The 18160-nt window shown below is 44.1% G+C and overlaps 1 pseudogene; it reads left to right on the forward strand.

Moving 5' to 3' along the window:
- The first annotated feature begins 3087 nt into the window (after nucleotides 1–3087).
- Nucleotides 3088–12832, forward strand: LOC106844099 (olfactory receptor 10H4-like; annotated as a pseudogene).
- Nucleotides 12833–18160: the final 5328 nt, after the last annotated feature.

Genomic DNA, 18160 nt, shown 5'->3' on the forward strand with positions numbered 1-18160 from the left:
CAAGCGAGAGTAGGCAGCACGACACGTCTCATTAGCAGGGCGTTAGGTAGGACTTATTCTAGGAGGTGGGACTGTGTGAGGTGATTTGGGGGGGCTTAAGGGAGTGGGGCTTTGCTCTGGGTTGGATGCTGTCAGACACCAGGATAATCCTATAAATGGGCATCTCAATAAACCTCATTTAGAAGGAGAGAGGAATAGACTGAGACAGCAATTTCGATGGGTAAGGAAGCTGCAGTCACCCACTTTAGCTAAGAGACAGACATGTTTGGTCAGTTCTCTTTTCTTCTTTTGGTTTGGACAGCATTCATGTTTTTCCTGTGTTCAGACGTGATTATGGAGGGATCTTGCTTTCGTCTTGCCTCATCGTAGCCACAGAGCGGAGATTTACGGTGTCCCGTGAAATGTTGATGTTCAACAAGAGAGTACAAGGACCTAGCTGAGAGGCCAGGCCAGCTCATGGAAGTCAGTGGCTGCTCTTCTCTCTCTCACCAGTTTCTCTCACCATTCTTTAAACAGGCTTGCTGTGCTTATTATGTACGTTGTCCTCTGTCCCCACACTTGTCTTCTGTGTACATATCAGTTCTGGTTCCTTGGAGTCTCCTGTCTCTGCATTTGTCCCAGGAAGTACTGCATGCCTGCCTATGGGGGGTGGTAGCTGGGCTCCCATCATGACTTCCATGTCTGTTGGGAGGTCATGCCTCCCCTATTCGTCATCCAGGGGTGAGCTTGGAGCCCATGGTCCTCTTCTCATGATGAAGCTATGACGCCCAGGAGCCAGACCATCAAGTGTGGATTAAGGACCGTGTAAGACCAGAAGCCGTGGTTGTCTCACTCACTACTGGACCCTGAGTCCCTGAGCGTGGAACAGAGTGGTTGTATGTGCAGAGTCCAGCATTTAGGTAGCCTGGTTAGTTCAATTTTTTAAGTATTATTGTGGTAAAAACACTTAACATGAGAACTACCCTCTTAAGTTTTTAAGTGCACAATGCAGTATTGTTCACTGGAGGCATACTGTTGCACAGCAGACTTCTAGAACTAATTCATCTTGCACAACAGCAACTTTATACCTGTTGAGCAGAAATTCCCCTTTTCCCCTCCTTCCAACCCCTGGCAAACATTCTACTCTCTGCTTCTATGAGTTTTTCTATTTCAGATACTTCATATGAGTGGAATCGTGAATTATTTGTCCTTCTGTCACTGGCTTATTTCACTTAGCATAACGTCCTCAAGGGTCATCCCTGTCGTCTCAGGTGGAATGATTGCCTTCTTTTTCAAGGCTGAGTAATATTCCATCATATGGATATACCACATTTTCTTTATCCATTCATACATCGATGGATATTTAAGTTGTATTCACGTGCTGTAATTATTGGAGCTGTGTGAACCTTCACTGTTGAGTTAGACTATTCATGTTCAATTTCACCTTTACAATGAATTTTTAACAAAAAATATTTGAAACCTAGAGCATTTGTTGTGGCTAATGAACAAAGGCACTTACTGAAACAAGACTGAGGTACTCATTTTACTCATGAAGTTACATATAAATTAAAATATTAATATTCAATGCCAGCATGGTGGCAGTCAAATTGATATATTCACACAAAGCTGGAGGCATTGTGAGTTGTCAAAGTTTTTCTGGACAGAAAAAGGCAAGATGTGCCAAAATTCAGAAACATGTTGAAATCTTTTAATATTCATGTCTAGAAAATCTGATAAAACTCCTTCTACAGAGCATCCAGAAGTAATGAATAAAATATTACAGGCACTCTCTTAAATGCACAGAGGAATTTACAAGAAAATAAGGAAATCTCAAAAGGATAAAAACAAACATCCATCAATGGATGAATGGATGAACAAAATGTGGCATGGGCATACAACGTAGTAGTATTCAACCATAAAAAAGACATGAACTCCTGACACGTCATGTGACATGGATGAGCCCTGAAAGAACACAAAGGGCCACATGTTGTATGACTTCATTTAAGTGAAATGTCTAGGACAGGCAAACTCACAGAGACAGGACCCAGACTGCTGGTTTCCAGGGGCTGGAAGGATGGGGAGTGACTGCCTAACAGTTACAGGCTTCCCTTTTGGGGTGACAAAAATGTCTTGGAACTAGATAGAGGTAACCACCAAATTGTTCATTTAAATATGATTAATTTTATGTTACATGAATTTTCTGTCAGACACAAAAAAAGCAAACAAAAAAAAGCTGATGGGAAGCAGGAATCCAGGGCTTCGATTCTTCTGAAGTTTCCATTGCTGGAGCTCATTTTCTGATCTTGGTGACAAAAGTCTTGGACTCTGATGGCTGTGTGGGGTAAGAGAGACGTCCTTGGGCCTCTGGAAGGTCCTTGCATGAAGCCAGAACCCTTGGTCGTCTGTACTTTCAGGGAAAGGGCAATCTGGAGAAGACATTGTCTACAGCCAGCAGGAGACAAGGGACTTTTTGTCCATCTGGGTCTGGTACTGGGACAGGATGGCCTTCCCCTAGTGCCATAACTCTGCTCCTTCCTAGCTTTGGGGTCTTGGGCCGTTTGAAAACTCTTGAGCTTCCCTCTCTTTGTCTGGCGTGCAGTGCTCCCCTCGCAGGACTGGCAGGAAGGGCACACGGGATTACGGAATCCTGGTGCTGAGCACCAAGTCTGGGAAGCAGAGGGAACTCCACACAAGGTAGTTCTCTTCTCCCTGATGTGCATCCTATACTTAAAATAATAAGAAAATGAAAGGGCTGGGGAGTGGCTCTGGCAGCACGCAGCCGAAGAGAGGAGCCTATAGAATGATGGCTTCAATTGAAATAGCCCCCCCTGCTTCACTGAGAACCTGCAAGTGCTTTTCACGCTAAAGCTGACCGGGAGTCTAGACCCAGGTTCTCTCCCCCTACAAACTAGCTGAGGCCCAGTCACCTGGATGTCTTGGACCCGGTGCTGAGCCAGGAGCAAAGAGCCGTGGTGAGGTTTAAGGAGGTGGGGGGGCAGGGTGGGTGGAGCCTCCTAGAATAACAAAGTGGGGTTGGGGCAGCTCAGAGCATAGAGGGGTCCCGCTATGGCAGAAGGGGGGTTCAGTAGCTAGAAGGACTTTGCAGAGATGAAGCTCCGTCCTCTACGCGGCTTCTTGAAGCTGGTGAGGTGAAAGCCAGAGCCAGGCCCTCTTTCAAGCATTCGCAGGGGCTGATCCTGACTCACATCTCAGCTCTGATCATGAGGAGAGGATGGTGGAGGCTTAGGGTCCTCTTCTCCCTTGATGCCCCGGCTGTTGCCTTTGGCCTCTGTTCTGAACTTTGCCATCTTTATGCTTTTATTTGGGGCCCGTCTGGGTGGCTTGCTTTCTCTCTGTCGTCTTGGAGAAGTCCTACTGATTCCCTATGTCCACCTCTGCTTCTTTATTTTTCAACATCACTAGCAGATCACTCCAAGTGTGGTTACATCCTCATGGGTCTGCTCCCCTGGCAAAGTGGGAGTGTCCTACGAGAAGGGATGGGATCTAATTCATCTCTGTGGTCCCCACGCCTATTTCAGAGCCTGGTCCTCAATATATGTGTTGAAGGCAGAAATATTCCTCTAGGAAAGATGCCAGAGTTCTTAGCTTGACAGTCAATGCCCTGTAATCATACTCCTGGAACCCTTCTGGGAGTGCTTCCTACTTGTCAGGCGTTGTTTGCACCTTATCTCCTTGAGTCCTCACAACAACCAAGGACGTGCAGCTGTTTGTACCTCCGTGTTCCAGCTGAGGACACTGTGGCTGGGTGAATTTGGTGATGAGCCAAGGTCCCACCTGGAGCTGGGCTGAAACGCACATGTGCGTGTGTCTACAGCCAGGGTGCTCAACTCCTGCAGGAGGCTCTCTCCTCCTCTCGGGAGGTTTTTTCCTTAAGTTATCTCCCGTCCGGAGGTGTCCCTGTGCCTTGGACTTCTTGCTGCTCTCCCATGCCCTCCTCCAGGTGGCTGCTTTCTTGGGCATCCGTGGAGCGAGTGATGATTTTCCTGCCTGGACTATGAGCATGGGCTCCTGGATGGGCATCTCTGACCTGAGCCAGTTGGGCGTCCAGGGAGGGAGGGTGCTCCGCCTATCCGTGAGTCACCCTGTTCTGGGACCAGGGGCCCTCAGCTCCAGCCAGGCTCCCTCATAGTGGTTTGGGTGGGCCACCGCGTGGCATCCTGTCTTCAGGAGTACGCAGTTTGTTTATTCACATCAAATGTTTGCCGCAGCATCTCACAAACTGTGGTCCAATGTTCAGAATTATGATTAAACAGCCAAATAAAAGAGATCTCAGGTAGGTTTCCACTCAAGGAAGCACGGGATTAAACTTTATCAAATGGATTTCTCTTTGGGTCGTGGTGGATGTATCTGTGGCCTTGATGGTGGTGGTGATTTCATGGGTGTATATTTATCCCCAAACTCATTGAGTTTATACATTAAATATGTACAGCTTTTTATATGTCAAAAACTAACGAACTTCACCCCCTGAAAGCTTTGTTGTTACTTATCAAACATACCAAATATACAAAATGTTATAGAGAGCTATAAAATGAATGCTAGTGTGCCCACAACCCAGGTTAAGCAATAAACTTGGCAAACGTTTTGAGTCCAAAAAAAACAAAAAGGGTTTCCCTCACCTAGGACTTCTCAGCGGCTTCAACAGGCTGATGGGCACCTTTGTGTGATAATGGTGGGGTGGGGGTGGGGGCAGCCGGGCAATGAAATGTAACCCTTGTCAAACTTACTCAGGCAATTTCCTTAACTGTCTCAGCAGTGCCTCGCTCCTCAGGGAGGAGCTCTGGGTTTGAGTTCACTCCCGGTTTGGGCTGCTGCACTGCAGGGAGAAGTGTGTGGGGAGGTTGTGTCTCAGTCTTTCCCACCTGCTTGGCTGGGGCTTCCCTCTTGTTGGCCTGATGTGAAGTGGTTGCTCTGCCAGGTTTTAGCACTGACTCCACAGGTTGAAGGGCTCAGTCCCACAAGACGGCCCCCTTGAGACACCAGTGGCAGGTATTGGGGACCCAGGGTACCCACACTGCTGTCTGACTTGGTTACACAGAATGGGGTTCCCATAACCCTCCCTGTTGAGGTTGGACACTTTGCTAGAATGATTCACAGAAGTCAGGAAAGCGGTTTAGTGACTGTTACCAGTTTATTATAGAGGAAACCACTCAGGACTAGCCAGTTGGAAGAGATGCTTAGGGCAAGGTATGTGGGAAGGGTCATGGAGCTCCCCTGCCCTCTCCAGGTGCACCACCCTCCCAGCGCCTCAATGTGCTCACAACCCAGAAGCTCTCCGAATCCTGTGGTCTAGGGAGACTCATGGGGAGCTCACTACCCAAGCACGATTGATCCAATCATGGGGCATTGGTGAGGAACTTGACCTCCAGCCCCTCTCCCCTGCCCAGAGGTCCTGGGTGTGGGGCTGAAAGTTCCAGGTTTGAACCTGTCTGGGTATCTCAGGTGCCGCCCCCATCCTGAAGCTACCCAGGGGTTCCCATCCGTCAGTCATCTCGTCAGCATGGAAGACACTCATCACTCCTGTGATTCCAAGGGATTTAGGAGCTGAGTGTCCCCGAGAACCAGGGACAATGAGCAGAGACCAAACATTTACGTTTTCCTATATCACAGGGAGGCATGTGCTCACGTCAGACTGTCTGGCTTGGATGGCAGGACAACAGGGACAGGCTAGAACCTGACCGAGAAAGAGGTGGGGCCATCAACTTTGTCCAGAAGACACTGAGCACACCTATTGCCCAAGAGAATCCTCTCTCCAAGACCAGCTCCAAATTGCCCTTATCCTGGGAAGCCTCAGCTGTCCTCACCCCGGGAACAGCCCTGGATTCCCACTCTGGTTCCTCCAGCTCCCACCTTCCCTCTTACCCTAGCTGCACCCCAAGGAGTTGAGGCATCTGTACACAGCCCTGTCTCCCCAAGACTGGGAGCTCCTCAGCCCTCAACAGGGGCTGGGGCCTCTCTGGGCAGAGTCAGGTTGCAGGGAGCCCTTGCTGTGTGTGCAGAGCTGGAGGTTGAGTGGAGGCTGCAGGGCCCCAAAGGCCCAGTGAGGTCCCTCCTGGCCTCTCCAGACCCTGTGGACAGATCCTCTAGGTTGGCGTCCCGGAGAGGCCCTGGGGAGCAGTGTGCTGGGAAGGCTGCAGCAGGGATAAAGCACATGGCATCAGCTGGAGGAGCACTGAGGGCTGCCCCACACTGCCAGTGTGTGCTGCTCACAGCATCAAGCAGGAGAGCTTCTTCTGCCCTCCCCTGCTGGCGGCTTCATGGGAGAGGCAGCCCAGGCTGAGGGGGACCAGGACGGCGAGGGTAGGAGGACAGGATCAGACAGTTGTGAGAAGCAATGCCCAGCCTGGACATGGGGTCAGGGCCAGGATAAAGCGTCTTAAGAGAGAATTTAGCCTTGGGAGGTGTCTTCTCGTGTTGCCTATTCTGGTCCCTGCTTCTCACCCTGCCTAGATGCCCTTTGCAGCTTCTAGGTCAGCATTCTCATTTTTGGTTGATTCTGACCCCTATGGAATATTTTTACATGTCTAGAGACGGGTTTGGTTATTTGACTCATGCAGAGGGAGGGGATGCTACTGGCGTTGGTGGACTGGGGCCAGGGAAGCTGCTAAACGTTGTACAATACTGTAATAGGGTGGTCCATTGTTTCTTTCATTGAATCAATGTGGATACACTATTTTTAACTAAAGTCCATATTTTTCAGTAGGTTTCACTCTTGTGTTGTTCATTCTATGGGATTTTTCCTTTTTGAAGATTGGCACCTGAGCTAACAACTGTTGCCTATCTTTTATTTTTCTTCTTCTCCCCAATGCCCCCAATACCTGGCTGTCTATTCTAGTTGTGAGAGCCTCTGGTTATGCTGTGTGGGACGCCTCCTCAACATGGCCTGATGAGCGGGGCCATGTTTGCAACCAGGATCCGAACCAGCAAAATCCTGGGCTGCCGAAGCGGAGTGTGGGAACTTAGCCACTCATTCATGGGGCCGGTCCCAGGTCCTATGTGTTTTGACAAAGGAATAATAACATGGATGAACTGTTACAGTATCATACAGAATAGTTTCATGTGCTATATCCTTAATGTGCCCAAATGAAATTATGCCAGAGAGTTTTTCCTCTGTTTTGCTTTATTCACTCCTATTATATTAAAGACTCATTCACCCTGCTCTGTGTATATCTAGTTCCTGCCTGGGGCTCCAGGGTTTGCATCCAACATATCTGACCTGCCCTCTTCCCAGTTGTGGACACGCAGGCTTGTCCCATTCCCCCGCTAAAGCAGCGCAGCAAGGAACATCCTCTTACACGCTCCCTTATAGATAGGTGTGAGTAATGAGATAGTTACTCAGGAGCAAATCGACAGGGGTACTGAGCATGTCTATTCTTAATTTTCATCACTCTACATCCCACCAGCAGTGTTACAGTTTATTTATTCCCATAGCCCCGTCAACACTGGACACTCTCTCTTTTGGGGAATTGGATAAGTGTACCTTGAAATTCCATCCCTGTTTCTTACTTTCTTGCTCTTTTCTTCCTTTTTTCAAGCATACTTATATATGCCTTGGCAACTCCTTTTGTGAAATATCTGCTCATTACCCTTGCTCATTTCTGTATTGAGGTTCCTACTTCTTCCTGATATAATGGTTTCACGTTTATACTAGATAGTGTTCCCTTGTCAGCTTCAGGCAACGCAAATGATTTTTCCCAACTCTCCATCTGCCTGTCAACTTTATCAAAAGTATCTTTCATTGAACATAAATCCTTAATGTGGGCGTGCCATATCTTTTTAGAATCACCTATCATTTGTGCTTTTAGAGTTTTTCTTAAGAAATCCTTTTCCACTGCTACATCAACAAAACTGTTTTTCTAAACTTTCTCCTGTTAACTTTATAGTTCATATTTCATATTTATGTCTTCACCCATGTGGATTACATCTCTGAATGTGGCCCTAGGCAGAAAATCTGATTTACTTTGCTTCATAAAATGATCAGTTTTCCCACCATAAACTAGTAAAAATCCATCATTTCTGTTTGGTTTCTGCTGCCACCTTTTTTGTAAATTAGATTTTGATAATGCAGGCATATTTTTTGAGAAAATCAATCAATTTAATCAGTGTCTTTGTCTGTTCCAGATTCACACTGTTCAAAATGACTCCTACTCTATAATTTGTGTCAATACCTAGGATGGCTTATCTCTGCTGTTTACTGCGTTTTTAGAAAATTGGTATAGCTTTGCACAGAATTTTACTTTTCAGAAGGAAATTTAGCATAGTGGTAAATTGATAGTCAATTCACAGAAATTGGAAATGCTATTGCGTGAATGATATAATTTGGAAAAGGACTGACATCATAACCATACTAGCTCATCCCATCCAAGAGTGTAGACAGGTTTCCGTGTATTCAGATCATCTACATTTGTATTAGTGGTTAAAATTTCTGTCTTTGGAGGTGTTTCATGTTTTGGGTTAATTATTAGATATTTTGTAACAGAGGATTTCAAAGTGCCATACGAGGAACCCTGGGGTCCATCAGGTCCTCACTTTTCCAACTGCGTGTGGGGATGTGTTTGCCATATGCTTCAACTAAAACAGCGTGTGCCACAGACTGATGATGATGCAGATGCGAGTGCCAGCTTGTCTCCCCTCAAGTCAGACATTAGGTGTATTTGCAAAAATGTAAAACCAGGCCACTCTTCTCATTACTTGTTCTTTGAAAGTGTAATTACTTTTCTAAAAATGTTACCTGTATTAACATGAAAGTGGTGTGTTACCATTCCTTTAAGTATACTAATCAGTAAATATTTTTAAAAATTCTCAGCTTTAACATCTAATATGATAAAAATTGATAGAGTCCTTGGAGGCCTCTGCCTGTTCAATGTAAAGGGATCCTGAGACCAAAATGCTTGAGAGCTGATTCCTCATTGTTTGTGTCACTATGGGAAATGTCACCACACTTCTTACTTAAATTCTATATTTGATTGAATATTCCTGGTGACAACATGAGGAACACTCTGAGTTTTGTAAACAGATTCACCTTGGGCTGCATTGTGTCCTCCTGTTGTTTTCTGTATCCCGTCCTGACGCTTGGATCTTCTCCGGGTAGATGATCACGTTTCTTCCCTTCCCATCCTGACGACCCTTCTTTTCCTCTCCTTACAGCCCTTCCCATGATGGCCAGTTCCATGCTGAAGAACAGCAGAGACAGTGAGTAGCCTGGGCCTGTGCCTGATCCTAAGACACTGCATCTAGTTTCCCCGTTTAGTACAGGATTTGCTAATTTTGTAGTATGTATTCTTTATCTAGCTAAGAAAGACCCCTTCAATTTCATGCAGTGAAGAGACCTTTCATAAAACCTTGAATAGGAGTTGAATTTTGCAATCATCCTGGCTGATTGAAATAATTATATGAGTTTTCTCTTTTACTTTATTTATATGATGAGTCACATGACAAGTTTTCTGATGTCCAACCATCCTTCTCGTTCATGGAATCATCCCACGCCACTTGATCACAATATACTGTTTTTCATAAACTGTTGCATTTGACTCGGTTATGTCTTATGATAGATTTTAAAATCCATACGGATTGGGGAAAGCAAATGTCTGCTCTTATAAACGTTCTACCTGGCTTTAGAATCGAGATTGCATTAACCTGAGGAAATGAGTGCCGTCGATTTCATATGTTTTTCTGTTTTTTGAAGAACGTGTATAAGGTTCAGGTTGTTCCTTATAGTTTAGGAGAGCTCACCTGCAAACTCACTGGGGCCAACGGCATTAGGTAAGGACGGTCCTTGACGAAAGTTCTCACCTTCTTTAAAACTTATTTCCGCATCCAGGGCTTCTATTTTTTCATGAATCAGTTTTGGAATTGTATATTTTCTAAGAATTTATTTATCACCTGTAGTTCAAATTTACCTACTCATGTTTTTAGTACTATTTTTAGTAATTTAAAAAATATCCATTATTTTTATTTCCCAACGTTAATTTTATGTTTTGTTACTGGCACCTTCGCCTTGTTTCTCTATATCGAACTAATCTTTTCTAATAACCTGACATGGGTTTTATTAAGCATGATGTTTTCTTGATTTCATTTCCTGATAAATATATTTAAAGGTATATATTTCCAAAATAAGGCTATTTGAGATCAAATATTTAACATTCAATGCTTAAATTTTTTAATTAAAATATTTCTGAATTTTCTTGATTTATTGTTGAAACTAAGATTAATTAAAATAAATTTAGCTTCCAAACAGAAGGGATTGGAAAAGCTATTCCTTCTCCATTAATTTCTAATTTTAGTGTATTATAATCTATATAATAGGTAACTGTGGAATTGATGGAGAATGTTTTATGTCCTAATACAGAGTCAATTTTTGTAAAAGTCCTCTCTGTGTTTGATAACAATGTTTAATCACTTTTGTGGAAGATTTATTTATACCCAATAGGTAATGTCTCAATATTATTAATTGCATTTCAATTAATAATTCACAAATTGCATTTCTGAATTCTGTTAAAATATCTAACTATAATTTATCTATTATTGATTTAGCTATTTCTATTTCTATCTCTTTCATTGATGTTGTGTCAATTAATTATTACTTAATATTCCAGGATGCATTGTTTCACAGATTAATGATATTTATGCTGCTCACTAAGATAGTCTTCTAACATTTATAAAATATTATTTCTTTATCACTAGGTGTATGTGTGTAATTTTTAAATTTCAGTATGCATTTAAAATCTGAGAATGTTTTGCTTCACATCCAACAATAAGAAGAATACACTTAATGATTAAATTAATAATGATTTCTGAATATTTTCACACCCAATCATTCATTCATACCATGATCAAAGTTTTCTCTGTTGCCTTAAAAATACTTTGCAGATGGTTTATCTACATCAGGACCCAATCTAGTACCCTATATTGCATCTGCTTGTTACGTCACGTGAATTTCTCTTCGTCCTTTTCATCACCTGGTTTATTGATGAGACCAGACCAGTTTCTATGGCAGGTTCTGCCTTCTGAATTTGTCTGTTGCCTCCCCATGGTATCATGTAGTTTGACCCTGCGTCCTCTGTACAACGATCATTCTTTCATGATCAGCTTTCGCCAATGGGCACGTTTTCAACCTGGTTCCTGTATCCTCTTAACATTAGCCCATTACTCAGGGAAAGTTCCATTTCACAATGGCGGACACATCCTAGGCTTTCTTTCGTACTCAGACCATTTCACCAGGATTTTTGCTTCCTTTTAGTGACTGGTCATAATGGAGACATTATGATTCTTGTTTCCTTAAACCCATTTTGTCTGTTATCAAGATTGCTGCAACAACTCTCACTGGGTATATTTGCCTGGCATACAGTCATCCATCCTTCTATTTTCAAACTTTCTATTCTGTTCCTTCAGAAGAGCAAACACAAATACAAAATAAGATGGCAGATGTACGTACCAATAAAATAGTATTAAAACAAGCATAAATGAGTTAACAAGTTAAAAAAAAAGATTCTGAGAGAAAAGATTTTTTTAAGCCCAAGATCCAAATATATGTTTTCTTGAACAGCCACACCATTCAAGAGAACATTACCCACACCATCTCTGTCTGTCTTTAATGATTACAGCCTGGGAACTTTTATTTCTTTTACTCACTGTTAGTAAAAACCCAGTAGTCAAACTGTGTCTTGACTATGTAATATGCTGATCTCATTCTATCTATCTCAGTGCTGATAGCAAGGACTCTTATGATTTACTCCTTGTTGTGCATGAAGATTGTGAGACCCAGAAAAGTTAAGCCAATTGCTCAATAGTATAAAGTTCTGAAATTGCCATCAAGTGTCAGTTAGAATCTATGCTTTAATCACTGTGCTTCATTCTGTTTCTGATCTGAGCAGATGCAGCATCCTTGCCTGCTCAGAACTGGAGCACGGTGACTGAATTCATCCTCATTGGCTTCTCCACCTTCCCCCAGCATCTCCTGCCCATCTTCCTCTTCCTGTAACTGCTGATGTACCTGTTCACGTTGTTGGGGAACCTGCTCATCATGGCCACCATCTGGAGCGAGCACAGCCTCCACACGCCCATGTACCTCTTCCTGTGTGCCCTCTCCATCTCTGAGATTCTGTTCACTGTGGCTGTCACCCCTCGCATGCTGGTGGACATGCTCTCCACCCATCACTCCATCACCTTTGTGGCCTGTGCCAGCCAGATGTTCTTCTCCTTCACGTTTGGCTTCACACACTCCTTCCTGCTCATGATCATGGGCTATGACCGCTACGTGGCCATCTGTCACCCTCTGCGCTACAATGTGCTCATGAGTCCCCGTGACTGTGCGCATCTTGTATCTTGGTGCTGGGCTGGTGGCTCAGTCATGGGGATGATGGTGACTGTAATAGTTTTTCACCTCAACTTCTGTGGGTCTAATATGATGCACCATTTTTTCTGCCACGTACTTTCCCTCTTGAAGTTGTCCTGTGGGAAGGAGACATCCTCTGTCACCTTGGGTGTGATCCTGGTGTGTGTCACTGCTCTGTTGGGCTGTTTGTTCCTCATCTTCCTCTCCTATGTCTTCATTGTGTCTGCCATCTTGCGGATCCCCTCTGCTGAGGGCCGGCACAAGACCTTCTCCACATGTGTGTCCCACCTCACTGTGGTGGTCGTGCACTACGGTTTTGCCTCCATCATCTACCTCAAGCCCAAGGGCCCTCATTCTATGGACAGTAACTCCCTGATGGCCACCACCTATACAGTCTTCACGCCCTTTCTTAGCCCAGTCATTTTCAGTCTCAGGAATAAGGAGCTGAAGAATGCCATAAAAAAAAGCTTCCTCAGAAAATTCTGTCTCCTCCGCTCCTGACAATTTGTGGGTGAGGAACTATGGTAGAATGGCTGAGATATTTATGTCCCCAAAAGGCTGTTGTAAGGACTCAGCTGAGTGAAAATACCCACACTTCGTAGGAGTTCAGCACAATCTAGCTATTTGCTTTTCCTTAATTTGTTTTCTTCCTCCTCCAGAGGCTGGGCAATCACGATCTCCTGTTAATGACTGAGTGTGATGGACTCCAATCCAGTATCTAAGCCTAAGAATGTGTTATCTCTCTGTGGGCAGGTGGGGAGCATCACCTGGATGTGTCTGGGCACTGATGCTCGTGGTCCTTCCTGAATGGACAAGCAGGGGAAGACTTTATTACGCCCCACCAAATACGAATGAAGAAAAATAGGATAATAATAAATCCCACCAGCACTGAGTCCTTCCTTTGTATCAAGCATTGTGTCTAGTGTTTTCTTATTCTTTTCTTTTTAATTGTGACAAACATACAAAAGAAAATGAAGTACTTGTCTCTGAGAAAATGGTTTACTGTTTAACATTCTTCACCGCCTTTGGGAGTGAAACACTCTAAGGGATGTTTTCTCTGTTGAGCTGAGCTGAGTAAAGGATTCAGAATAAATACAGAGAGAGAGGACTAGGAGTGATGGAGTCCTTTAAAATGATTTGAACATCAAATTGGATTTAAAAGAATATGGTGCAAAATCTGAAAGAAGCAGGAAGAAGGAGAAAGAGGTTGTAAGATGGCAATTTGCACATGAGGAAAGGATAGAGAAGGGACATGAGGGAGGGAGAGAGAGAGAAAGAAAAGAGGGCTCCGTGTTTGGGTGAGAACACACAGCATGTTAGGAGGGTGCTATTGTGTGACATCTTATGGAAATCCTTTCTCCTTTTTCCCCTTGTAACTTAAGGGAAAACGTCAGTTTCTCATTACCCTGCTACTTGTACCTATTCAGGGAATGTGTTCAAGAGCAGAAGTGCTACTTCAGGGTGGCACAAAGAGAGGTCAGAGGCTACATACAGATACACCCCTACACAGATGAGTAATGTTGGTGCAGGTCACACGACATGTGAATGAAGGGAGTCACGTGGAACTTTAGGTCTGTCTGACTCTCCTGCTGGTGTTGGGAATCCTGTAGGACTAAGGATCCAGGAAAGGGCCTCTGGGGGATGAAATTGTACTCACTGGCAAGGCATGTGTTTATTTGGAGACAAAAGATACTTTATAAACCCACATCCTCCAGTCATCCTGTTACAAACAAATACACTCTTATCAGAGGATCAGGAACCAGGTACAACTCCAAAAGACCAAAGATTTAGGTTTTACTATATAACTCAGAGGAATATGCTCGTGCCAGATGGTCTGGCATGGATGGCAGGACAACAGGGACAGGCTAGAACTTGACCAAGAAGAGAGGCGGGGCTATCCACTTTGTCCAGAAGACACTGAGCACACCTATAGCCCAAGAGAATCCTCTCTCCAAGACCAGCTCCAAATTGCCCTTATCCTGGGAAGCCTCAGCTGTCCACACCAAGAGCACAGCCCTGGATTCCCACTCTGGTTCCTGCAGCTCCCACCTTCCCTCTGACCCCGCCAGGACCCCAAGAGTTGAGGCATCTGTACCCAGCCCTGTCTCCCCTTGACTGGGAGCTCTTCAGCCCTCAGCAGTGACTGAGACCTTTCTCGGCAGAGAGAGGTGGCAGGGTGCCCTTGCTGTGTGTGCAGAACTGGAGGTTCAGTGGAGGCTGCAGGGCCCCAAAGGCCAACTGAGGTCCCTCCTGGCCTCTCCAGACCCTGTGGACAGATCCTCTAGGTTGGAGTCCTGGAGAGGCCCTGGGGAACAGCGTGCTGGGAAGGCTGCAGCAGGGATAAAGCACACGGCGTCAACTGGAGGAGCGCCGAGGTCTGCTCCACACCTGCCTATGTGTGCTGCTCATAGCATCAAGCGGGAGAGCTTCTTCTGCCCTCTCCTGCTGGCCGCTTCATGGGAGAGGCTGCCCAGCCTGAGGGGGACCAGGATGGCGAGGTTAGGAGGGGCGGATCAGACAGTTGTGGGGAGCACTGCACAGCCTGGACATGGGGTCCAGAGCCACGGAGAAGGGTCCTAAGAGAGGTTCTTTCTTTGGGAGGGATCTTCTCGGGTTACCGCTTCTGGGTCCCTGCTTCTCACCCACCTGGGTGCCCTTTGTGGCCTCTAGGTCAGTAGTTCTCATCTTGGGTGATTCTGACCCCTACGGAATATTTGTACATGTCTGGAGCCACGTTTGGTTGTTTGGCTCATGCAGAGGACAGGATGCTACTGGCATTGGTGCAGTGGGGCCGGGGAAGCTACTAAAGGTTGTACAGTCCTGTAGCAGGGTGGTACACTGTTTCAACTAATGAACCAATGTGGATACATTATTATAACTAAATTCCATACTTTACCTTAGGTTTCACTCTTTGTGTTGTACATTCTATGGGTTTTGACAAAGGAATAATGACATGTATCCACCATGTAATAATGACATGTTACAGTATCATACAGAATAGTTTCATGTGCTGTATCTTTAATGTGCCCAAACGGAATTAAGCCAGAGAGGTTTTCCTCTATTTTGCTTTATTCTCTCACGTTATTTTTAAGAATCATATCCTCTGCTCTGTGTACATCTAACTCCTGCCTGGGGGACCAGAGTTTGCATACAACCCATCTTACCTGTCCTCTCCCTCGTTATGGACAGGTAGGCTTGTCCCATTCCCCTACTAGAGCAATGCTACAAGGAAGATCCTCTTACACACTCCCCTAGAAATAGGTATGAGGAACCGAGACAGACGCTCAGGAGCAAAATGACAGGTACACAGAGCATGTGCTCTCTTAATTTTCAACATTCCCCGTTCCATGAGCCGTGCTCCAACGTCCTTTCTCCCCACAGCCCGGTCAACTCGGGGCATGTTTTGATCCAGGGGACTGAACAGCTGCACAGTAAAATTCCATTGTTCTCTCTCTTTTTCCCATTATTACTCTTTTCAGCATCTTTCCATTTACCTGGGTACCTCTTTCTGTGTTTTGTCTGCTTGTGACCTTCGCTCATTTCCGTACTGAAGTTCCTACTTCTTCTTCTTTTTTTTCTTTTTAAATATTGGCACCTGAGCTAACAATGGTTGCCAATCTTCCTTCTTTTTCTGTTTTCCCACCCCTAAACCCCAGCTGTACGTAGTTGTATATTTTAGTTGTGGGTCCTTCTAGTTGTGGCACAGGGCAATGCAAATGCTGTTTTCCCAACTTTCCATCTGCCTGTCAACTTTATCCAGGACGTCCTTTGTTGAAGAAAATCCTTCATGTTGATGTTTTCTATCTTTTTAAAATCACCTTATCATTTGTGCTTGAAAAATTTTGCTAAGAGTTCCTTCTCCACTGCTAGATCAACAAAATTATTTTTCTACACTTTCTCCTGTTAACTTTATAGTCTATATTTCATATTTGTGTCTTGTTCCCTCTGGATTCCACATTTGCATGTGGTCTTAGGCAGAAATTTAGATTAACTTTGCTTCATAAAACGAGCATTTTCCCAACATAAACTAGTAAAGAGTCCATCTTTTCCTTTGACTCCTGTAGCTGCCTTTATCATACATTAGGTTTTGATAACGCAGGCACGTTTTCTGAGACAATCAATCGCTTTAATCAGTGTCTGTGTATGTTCCACGTTTATCTTGTTAAAAATGACTATGACTCTATAATGTGTCTCAATCTCTGAGAAGGCTTATGTCTCCCAATTGCTCATTTTTATTTTCTTTTAACTTTTTATTGAGATTATGATGGTTTACAACCTTGTGCAATTTCAGTCGTACATTATTGTTTGTCAGTCGTGTTGTAGGTGCACCACTTCACCCTTTGTCCCCACCCTCATTCCCCCTTTCCCCGGTAGCCATTAGTCTGTTCTCTTTGTCCACATGTTTAACTTCCACATACGAGTGGAGTCATACAGAGATTGTCTTTCTCTATCTGGATTATTTCACTTAACATAATACCCTCAAGGTCCATCCGTGTTGCTGTGAATGGGATGATTTTATCCTTTTTTATGGCTGAGTAGTATTCCATCGTATATATATACCATATCTTGTTTATCCAATTATCAGTTGATGGGCACTTAGGTTGCTTCCACATCTTGGCTATTGTAAATAATGCTGCAATGAACATAGCAGTGCATGGGACTTTTGGAATTGCTGATTTGAAGTTCTTTTGATAGATACTCAGTAGTGGGATGGCTGGGTCATATGGTAGCTCTATCTTTAATTTTTTGAGGAAACTCCACAGTGTTTTCCATCGCTGCTGTACCTGTTTGCATTCCCACCAGTAGTGTATGAGGGTTCCTTTTTCTCCACAGCCTCTCCAACACTTGTTACTTTTTGTTTTGGTTATTTTTGCCATTCTAATGGGTGTAAGGTGATATCTTAGTGTAGTTTTGATATGCATTTCCCTGATGTTCAGTGATGATGAGCGTCTTTTCATGTGCCTATTGGCCATGCGTATATCTTCTTTGGAGAAATGTCTGTTCAGGTCCCCTGCCAATTTTTTGATGGGGTTGTTTGATTTTTTTGTTGTTGAGTTGTGTGAGTTCTTTATATATTATGGAGATTAACCCTTTGTCAGATTTATGACTTGCAAATATTTTTTCCCAATTGGTGGGTTGTTTTTTTGTTTCAATCCTGTTTTCCCTTGCCTTGAAGAAGCTCTTTAGTCTGATGAATTCCCATTTGTTTATTCTTTCTATTATTTCCCTTGTCTGAGAAGACATGGTCTCTGAAAAGATCCTTTCAATACTTATGTTAAAGAGTGTGCTGCCTACGTTTTATTCTAGAAGCCTTATGGTTTCAGGTCTCACCTTTAGGTCTTTGATCCATTTTGAGTTTGTTATTGTGAATGGGAAAAAAGAATGGTCAATTTTCATTCTTTTACATGTGGCTTTCCAGTTTTCCCAAAACCATTTGTTGAAGAGACTTTCTTTTCTCCATTGTATGCCCTCAGCTCCTTTGTCGAAGATTAGCTGTGCATAGATGTGTGGCTTTTTTGCTGGGCTTTCAATTCTGTTCCATTGACCTGTGCAGCTGTTTTTGCACCAGTACCATGCTGTTTTGATTACTATAGCTTTGTAGTATGCTTTGAAGTCAGGGATTGTGATGCCTCCAGCTGTGTTCTTTTTTCTCAGGATTGCTTTAGCAATTTGGGGTCTTTCATTGCCCCATAGGAATTTTAGGATTCTTTGTTCTATTTCTGTAAAGAATGTCATTGGGATGGCGTTGAATCTGTAGATTGCTTTAGGTAGAATGGACATTTTAACTATGTTTATTCTTCCAATCCATGTGCATGGAATGTCTTTCCA

The sequence above is a fragment of the Equus asinus genome, chromosome 10 (genome assembly GCF_041296235.1).
Source record: "Equus asinus isolate D_3611 breed Donkey chromosome 10, EquAss-T2T_v2, whole genome shotgun sequence".
Lineage (NCBI taxonomy): Eukaryota > Metazoa > Chordata > Mammalia > Perissodactyla > Equidae > Equus > Equus asinus.